Source organism: Notechis scutatus, chromosome 16 (genome assembly GCF_049901735.1).
Source record: "Notechis scutatus isolate UNSWTSFEM ecotype Mainland chromosome 16, rNotScu1.2, whole genome shotgun sequence".
Taxonomy (NCBI): Eukaryota; Metazoa; Chordata; class Lepidosauria; order Squamata; family Elapidae; genus Notechis; species Notechis scutatus.
In genome coordinates this window covers 7,118,296-7,126,295 of record NC_142024.1, presented here as the reverse complement: position 1 = coordinate 7,126,295, position 8,000 = coordinate 7,118,296, and the positions used below count along the sequence as shown (strand labels likewise).

The 8,000-nt window shown below is 41.3% G+C and overlaps 1 long non-coding RNA gene across 1 annotated transcript in view; it reads left to right on the top strand.

Moving 5' to 3' along the window:
* Positions 1-8,000, top strand: part of LOC148129416 (uncharacterized) — a 55,575-nt gene that overhangs the window by 24,494 nt on the left and 23,081 nt on the right. The gene's annotated exons all lie outside the window — the stretch shown is intronic.

Genomic DNA, 8,000 nt, shown 5'->3' with positions numbered 1-8,000 from the left:
ATGAGTCACCTAACAGCTATTTGGGTTAGAAATATATAAACCAGGATAAACATTTTAGTACTATATCTTTAAGGGAATGCAAAAACTGCAATTGGGTGTGGTTTCTCAAACGGCCATAAGATGGAGCCAGAAACCTGGATTGTTTTAGTCTTAGTCTCAGAAGAGAGTGTGTCTGAGTGAGTATCTCTGTTTCCTTCTGTTGGAAAGTATGGCCGTTGCTCCATTTCTTCTAATTGACTGATATTACTGGATTTAATGTAAGTCTGTTACTGAACTGTTTTTGACACTGGAATTTGATATTTGGATTATCCCTGGATTGAAAAACTGACTGATTTACCTGTGAATGACTTTTGGATTGCCTATTTTGGACTTTGCTTAAACCTTTCTGGAAGTAAAAACCTACATTTACTGTACAGTGTATCTGTGTGCTCTGTGTGTATTATTCCAACACTACTCTCTATACGTCTCCCTGTATGCGCTCATTCTCCTAACGGGGAATTACCTCAACAGACAGTAAAAAACAATACGCCCCCTTTCCAAACAAAAACAAAACATTCATGAACATCTAATCCTTCATAAGGATTTTTCTTATCTTTTCTAGCTGGAAAGAAGTGAGACACCAACATAGCATAGATCCAGACCGTTCGGAACAGTGATTTATCTGAAGAACTTGAGATCCGCAGAGGATGTGTTTGAAAACAAAAAAACCGCCTCCCTGCTCTGCAGTAAGGAGATTTGAGGAGGTCTGCAAATAAGGACTTGCCATATCACTGTAGTCATTAAGTGAATTGTGCAGTCATTAAGTGAATCTACTTACCTTATGGATTGCAAAAGGCACTAACCTGACCTCTGCAATTATTGTAAATACATACCAGTTCCCAAGCCCCTGAAATTTAATCATGTTGCAATGGTCGTAACTGCAAGGACCGATCACAAGTTATTTATTTCAGTGCTGTGGTAATTTAGAAGAGTCATTTTCTCCTGAGAGTGTGGAAATCTCAATTCCTATTAAATTGGTTGGGGTGAGAGAGAATAGGAGCCTAGAATCACCCCAGGAGGGTGGATTTGAATCCGGACCTTTGCCACTATTCCAACTTTGTCACTTTTAGAGGTGTGGGATTTTGCTTTCTGTAATTCTAAACAGTTTGAAATTTAAAGCATATTTGATAAGGTGTAGTTCTGGTTAATAATTTGTCCTTTGAAAGAGTATTAGGGCTCCAGAAACTTAATTGTTTGCCCTTGTCCTGATGAAGTGGTTCGATAAGAATACAACAAGAAGGGTGGGACATATTATAGAAAGGGACATGTAAGCTTAAAATATACTTGTGGTTGTTGATTTAAGGAGAGGTTTTAATCTTTCTAAAACAAAACAATAGTTCTTTGCTCAGCTGAGGACACCAAGGAGGTAGTATAAACTATGCGGTATTTCAAAGGATAATATACCCGTTTTCCATCGGATGCAGGGTTTTCTAAACCAAACGAAAAATACTTGTTTCTACTCGTTAGGAAATAAGAACCTAGGATTTGAAAACAGGCAGCTGATAACTGGCTATTACAATTATATGACAGATGTCATCCTTCAATCCAAAAAGAGGATCTTACATCAGTCAAGGAAGGAAATTACTAAGAGCGATCTAGACAAAATCTTAGAAGTTGGATGTTGCAAACCAGCTTCTTAGAGAAGTCTGGGTTAATTTTTCCACCTCTAAATCATTGGTAAATGGTTGCTTAATGGTCGGGAATTACTTATGCAATGGAGAACTTCTGCCTTTTACTGTGAATCAGGTTGTTGTTGTTTTTAATATGGTGTGAATACCCTACCTAGTATAGAAAATGCCACACTTTTGTTACTGTTTTACCTGAACGTATTTGCTGCCTTGGTGCAAATAAATCTTTATTTTTTCCAAGTCTGAGGAGGGAGGGGAAAATTACCCTTGATTAGATCCTGACGGACAGAAATTTGCACCAAGGCAGCAAATATGTTCAGGTAAAACAGTAACAAAAGTGTGGCATTTTGATTACCTCCAGGAACAGCTTTGGTGATGGAAGCACTTCCTTCCTTCCATCAAACAGAACATCTGACTCCTCAGGAGGAAGAGTGGTCGCGGCCTCATCATCTGCGTTTTTCAAATTGGCGGTATTTCTAGCCTTGAACAACAAGGGACTAAACAAAAGAGTGTTTAAAAGAACCAGTAAACACCGGAACTTCCTGTGAAGGGCCTTCATCTGCTGACATATCGGAATCTGGCCGATCAGGTTCCCCCACCAACAATCGAGCCACTGAGGCAACAGGAGTGAAGTCTTCAGCCAACCCAGAAACTGGATCCTGGATAAAGGAGCCTCGTTCTGACAAGAGAGCTTCACAAACCCAGGATAAATGCCACCGGTCATCAGCTGAGGTCAATCTTTACTTCAGCACCGTGTCCTTCTGTTACAACACTGCTTTTATAGGTGTTTGTGGATGTTGAAATCCACACCTCTTCAAAGTTTCTGAGGATGAGAAAAACTGCCCTTAACCATGGGTGCAGCTGCCTACCTTGCATGGAAGTCAGCTTGGTGTCCTTGTTGTCTTCCTTTTGGGCTTTAGGATTGTCTCGGTCACAGTTCACCAAGAGAATGGCGCCTTTTCCATCCGGCCCCCATGTCCACTGGTCCTGCAGGGATGGAAGCCGTGTCAGGATGGACATCAGCAAAGGTGGGGGTCCCTCTTCGGCTCTGCCTCCCCCCAGCCATGAAAAATAACCCCCTTCCTCTCCAGAAGCTGCCAGAAGGCCAATCTGTGGTCTCACAAGGAGCCATTGTGAAAAGCAGCACCTGCTTCCCAAGTGATCCAGCAACAATTTTATTTATTATGTATTTATTCATTACATTTATAGTGTTGGTAATTAGCCGAGTAAGTTCATTACAGCACCACCCCACACAGGAGTGCCCCAGATGTGTTAGCAAATCCCATCCTTCCCTGCCAGCCGGAGAAACAAGCCCACAAAGCCATCAGTTTCCCAACCTCTCCGCATCATGTTACAAATATTTTCATTCCTCTCATTCTACTCCAACCCAAATCTTATATTAATTGAACCTTTTGATTCCCTCCTTTGGTCACTGTTCCCGAACGGTTTATATCCGCATCCAAGGACATTTCTACAGCAGGAAAACAAAGGTATGTGTGTTAAACAAAGAAACGTTTCATTATTCCCATCCAAAGCCTCCAGTTTCATTTTTCTGTCAGAAAAGTATATTTCAGGCCATGTTGGTTAGTTGCCTGCTTTTTCTTTTTCCCTGCTCGATCCCAGTCTGATCAGGGCAGGGTTCACTGATTCAGATGTGCTGAGTTACAGCCCTCCACCCCCCCCAATTCACCCTTTGGGCCGTGCGACGCCTCTGCATCCCTGCCAGCTTACCTATGCAGGTAATACGCAGAATTGCTTTGGCGATGGGAACCTTGCCGTTACCTTCAAAGTATGAAACTCTGATCTGCAATATGCCATCAAAAAAGTAAATTTAAGTCAAAGGATGTTGGGGATGGCATCCCTTAAAAACCTCCCTCTAACACACCTCTGTTTACAACTTTATAATCATATCGGTGCCTGTGCCCAAAGGAACACTTGATTGGAAAATTTCTAATTTGCTTTGTGTTGTATAAGTAGCAATAGCATTTAGACTTCTATATCATTCACAGTTGCTTCACAGCCCTCTCTAAGCTGTTTACAGAGTCAGCCTATTGCCCCCTACAATGTAGTTCCTCGTTTTACTGACCTTGGAAGGGTGTAAGACTTGGTCAACCTTGAGCTGGTGAAGATTGAACTGCTGGATATCGGCAGTCAGCAGAATTAGCCTGAAATATTCATTCTAACTCCTGCACCACCACGGCTCTAATAAATCTTATCCTGCATTTTTATCTCACTCGGCTTTTAAAACAATTCTCCTGTTGTATCTTAACAAGGCCCGTCTGAAGGAGGGGAGTTTGAGAACCTACCAAATGAATTCATTTTTTGGTCTCCCTAACTACCCTGTTTCTCCAACAATATGGCCTCCCCCAATAGGAAGGCCAGCATGTTTTATAGGCATGAAATGAAATTAAGCCCCTCCCCCAAATTAAGGCCTATATTAAAACATGAGAAATGGGGGGAATGGTGGGGGGAGCCTTGCCGTTAGGAGACTTTTGTTGCACACCGGATATGGTGCTGCCTGCGTTGACCCCAATACGAAATGCCCTACCAATGCCAAGGTCAACATCAAGCCATCGCCGCCCGCCACCGAACATGCAAGGGGAGAGAAGATCAAGTCACCCCCGAAAAGATGGCCTAGCCATTTTTTGAGGCTCAAAAATAAGACCCGGCCTTATTATATGAGAAACACGGTAGAAATCTCCACTGGTTTCCGTTGCCAGGTTTAAGTACCATCTGAACTTTATAAACCAGGCTTATTGTGGAGCTTATGATGATAAATAACCGTTGGAACGAACCTTGGAGGTCTTCTAGTCCAACCAACCAATCTCCTTCCTCAAGACCCTATTCCATTTCAGACAAATGGTTTTTCTTACTAAAAACCACCAGTGTCGGAGCACCCAGAACTTCTGCAGGCAAGTCATTCCATTGGTTTATTTATGATTATTTTGTTCAGGAATTCCATTTGTAGGTCCAAAATGAGGCCTACAAAATCCCAGGATCTATTGGAGCTGAGAAGCCATCTTTGGCCTACGTTTCCATCCTCACCTTTTCGTGATCAACTTGGTCGCTTGGTGCATCCACAGTGGCAGTGAATGTGACGGTATGGTCCAACGGCCATTTTGAGTCATGGCAGAAGACCTTTGATTTTGTCGGTTTGGTTGATTTTGTCATGTGATCTTCGATTTTGTAGATGTTCAGGCCATGGGTGGCCCAGATCCCAAAGCAAGTAGCAGCCGTTGGGGCTGCCCTAAAGGAAAGACATTGTTCGTTGCAAAACTGTTCCCATTTAACTCAAAAGAGATTTAAGATATGCAGTTTCCTCCACGTCATCCTTTAATACCTTCTGCCCCAGTGATAGTTCATTGCCAAACTTCCACATTAATATGGATGAGATCTGAATCTTTTATTTTTTTAATAAATTTTTTATTAATTTTCAATAAACAAACATACACAAACAAAACACAAAACATGAAAACATAAAACATCTTTTTGGAAAGTGGCTTAGTCCCGGGTTACATTTTTTTGTACAGACATAAATTCAAATTCATGCTCACTTTTATATACCATCTCATATCTTATTTACCATTCTACATTTTCTATATAGCTTCTCCTCTCTTTTCACTCTCTTAATTCTGTTTTATTTATTTCATCTCAATTTAAATCATTATACTTATATTCTTTGTCTGTCCTGTTTCCAGCTGTCTATTATCTTTTCTCATTAGACAAAATTTCTCCTGTAATCACTGATTGGAGTATGATGCCTTTATATCTTTCACCTAAATTTAACACTTAAAATAATACATAATTTTCATTCGGATTCTGCTTAGTACATTCTAAAGCTACGTACTATATTTTAAAATAAGAAAAAATTATAAGTTTATAATATAATTAAAACAATAATCCATGGTAATTAAACTCTATCATTAAAATTAATATTAATTCAAGTCTTAAACATTTTACACATTCCTTTTCAATTAGGTATCATGCTTCTATGGGAACACTTACAAATTTGCTTAATTACTTCCTCCCCATTTTAGTTATATTTTAAAGTATTATGAGATTAAAATGTTCCCATTACTTCTTAATGCAATTCTCTCATATTTCATTTCATTTATTTTATTCAAAAAGAAAAAAGAAAATTTCACTAAATTACGCTTCTGAGGAGGGGAGTTGCGATTCCCCCCTACCCCTGCCGGATCTCCCCTATCTTCAGTTACCTCTACGGGGTAACTATAGCCCCAAATCCGGCTGGATCGGGGCACTCCAGCGGCGAGCGCAAGCAGAAACCGCGCACGATGGTGGATTCCTGCCGTCGCCGAAGCCCTACAAACCGGAAGACAATTCTTCTCTCTTTTCTTCAATGAGATCTGAATCTTAATGTCCAGGTTATTTTTCGACTGAAGGAATAAAGTGCTCCCCTCTAAAATATAGCAAATTCTATCGTTGGCTTATTTCAGTATGGCAAAAACCGGGAATCTACCCTGATGAATTTGGCAATAGAGAATTGACTTCCAAAATGCTGGTGCACACCCTAGGGAGGAGGAGGAAGTAGGCAGAAGCCGTGGAGACTTCCTAGAACAGTGATGGCTAACCTATGGCACGCGTGTCACTCATGACACGCCGAGGCACTTTGACTGACACGCCTGTTGGTGTGGGGAAAACCTGCACATTTAGAGGCTGCCTGTGCTCTGCTCCAATCCCTGCTCCCTGCTTGTTGCGTGGAGGCGTGGTGTCACCGCTGCCGCAAGATCTTTGCAGCAGAGAACCAGTTTTAACCGCCCTAAACTGAGGTTTGTCAGTTTCATTACCTCAGGAACGCTACAGGAGGAAAGGAGATCCATGAGGTTCACAGCCCTGTAAGGTGGCCTTCCGATCCCCACATCCTGCGCCTGCAGCCCTGAGACCAGGGAGACGAGTTTCACAGCCCTGTGTGATCACCCCAGCCCAGTCCGTCATAAACCAAATTATTGATATTTCTTGGAAGTGACACACGACCCGAGGAAGGCTACACTTTTTCCTGATTTTTGACATACCAAGCTGAAAAGGTTAGCCATCACTGTCCTAGAAAGTAGTCCAACTCTTGACTGAAACAGGTTTGTTTGTTTGTTTGTTTGTTTGTTTGTTTGTTTATTTATTTATTTATTTGATTTCTATAAAGCCGACGTGGCACAGTGGTTAGAGTGCAGTAGTGCAGGCTATTTCTGCTGACTGCCAGCTGCCAGAATGTTGGCAATTCGAATCCCACCAGGCTCAAGGTTGACTCAGCCTTCCATCCTTCCAAGGTCGGTAAAATAAGGATCGAGATTGTTGGGGGCAAGAGGTTGATTCTGTAAAAAAACACTTAGAGGGAGCTATAAAAGCATCGTAAAGCAGTATATAAGTCTAAGTGCTAATGCCATAGCCGCCCATCCTGGCAATCAACACCAGAAGGTTCACAATTCAGAAACGTAGATTAGAATTAAAATCTTTAAAACATTTTAAACAATAAAGACAGTAAAAGCCAATAAGACACACGCCCCCCCAAAAAATCAAAACATTAAAATGTCTAATCCTTGTCTTTTCTTGTTGGAAAGAAGTAAAACGCTAACTTAGCATAGATCCAGACTGTCAGACAACTGTCTCCCTGCTTTGCAAAAAAAAAGAGATTTGCGGAGGTCTGCAAATAAGGACTCCTGTATCTCGATATGCCTGTTCAATCCCCAAGAGGTATGTTATGTGTGTATTTGAGATGAAGGATAATGAACTTGGTTTCTTAAACACAGCTCAGTTTAGAAGCCAACCACTTTTGGAAGATGCTAGAAGTCGAGAATAGATTTTGGGCATTGACGACTGTGGCAAGAAAAGTCGTAAAATAGAGCAAACGTCTCATTTGGCAGCCGAAATGTTGGGGTCAATTGTGGTCGGAAGTCGAGGGCTACCTGTTACACAAACACACAAGCATACACACACACACACAGTTGTTGTTTTTTACAATTACACTAATGCTGAAAGGTGTTGAATGTACACCCAGGGTCCTTTTCCAACAGCTTTAATGAGTGATGATGAAATTTGCCTGCTTCTGATAAGCCAATTAGCACCTTCTGTGAGATAAAACAAAAATTATTTCCCGTCAAGTCAGAGGTGGCCATTTTAAGAAACTGCCTTTACTTTGAAGTTTTTGATCTCCCTTTCAGGTCATCTTTGGGAAAGACAGACAATGTCCATGGCTTCCGGGGGTGCCTTTCTCTAATCGGTCCTTTTCTGGAGGTTAGATTTAAATTTATTTATTTTTCCATAAAATAATGACAAGCAGAGAAACAAACCCAGCTGAGGTTGGACTGATAGAACATTTCA